The sequence below is a fragment of the Otolemur garnettii genome, unplaced genomic scaffold (genome assembly GCF_000181295.1).
Source record: "Otolemur garnettii isolate 467f Iridium unplaced genomic scaffold, OtoGar3 scaffold00064, whole genome shotgun sequence".
Taxonomy (NCBI): Eukaryota; Metazoa; Chordata; class Mammalia; order Primates; family Galagidae; genus Otolemur; species Otolemur garnettii.
The window spans coordinates 743264-744284 of record NW_003852459.1 but is presented as its reverse complement, the minus strand read 5'-3'; the positions used below and the strand labels follow the sequence as shown (position 1 = coordinate 744284).

At 32.1% G+C, this 1021-nt stretch overlaps 1 protein-coding gene across 1 annotated transcript in view; it reads left to right on the top strand.

Moving 5' to 3' along the window:
* LOC100949794 (low-density lipoprotein receptor-related protein 1B-like) overlaps positions 1-1021 on the top strand; it is a gene marked incomplete at its 3' end in the record, with an annotated part of 1553965 nt that overhangs the window by 859890 nt on the left and 693054 nt on the right. The gene's annotated exons all lie outside the window — the stretch shown is intronic.

Sequence of the window (1021 nt, the reverse complement as noted above, 5' to 3'; positions counted from 1 at the left end):
TATTCTTCCAAGTTTTGTTTCTCCCTGAGAGGAAATTAAAACTTTTAGAAATACACAAGATGCCTGAGATATTATTTTACAAAAGGGATATTTCAGTCATGATATTCAATTTTAGTAATAAATTGCTGCTTGAATTTGACTTGTACAAAAATGCCTTTTAACCAACAATTATAATCATAATCAGAAAAAAAAAATGTTTTCTTTCCTAACATAGCACATTAAAAAACAAGTAGCTCACTCACTTTTTGTACTTGGAGATTGAAAAGCTGATACAGCTACTTACCATGCCAGACAGTCCTTCTTGTCAGTAGGACATATGCTTGACATATTTAGAATGTTGATAATTTGTGTCACATCATTCATCCTCACCTCTGTTTCCTTGGCCTGGTAATACGCAGTGTGATCTGGCTTGCAGAGATTAGGCTGCTGCTTATGACTGTTAACATGGATTTCTTCAGAATCCTTTGCTTAGTGTTAGACTACTTATTGGCCTCAATTTTTCAGTGTATTTTTATATAAAAAATATATAGCATTAAGGCAATACTTTTTATGTATTCTTTGTTTTATTTTTAATATTGTGGTATAATTTAAGTACAGTAAAATTCACTCTTTTAAATGTATAGTTTCCTAAATTTTGATAAATTTATATAGTTGTCCAACCAATACCATCATCAAAGTGTATAACAGGACAATTATCCCCAAACTGTGTACCTCTGCAGTCAACCCATTTCCAGTCTACCAGTTTTGAGTGGTCACTGACTTGTTTTTTTATCTCAGTGGTTTTACCTTTTCCAGCACATTATGGAATGGAATCATCAAGTGTTTAGTATTTTGAGTCTTGATTCTTTTCATTAGCACAACCTATTTGATATTAGTCTACATTGTTAATAGTGGTAGTTCTCCCTTCTGATTGTTGAGTGGTATTCCACTATATAAATGTATCTTAGTTCATCCATTTCACAAGTGATGGACACTGGGTTGTTTCATGTTTGGGCTTATAATGGATATATTTGCTATATAC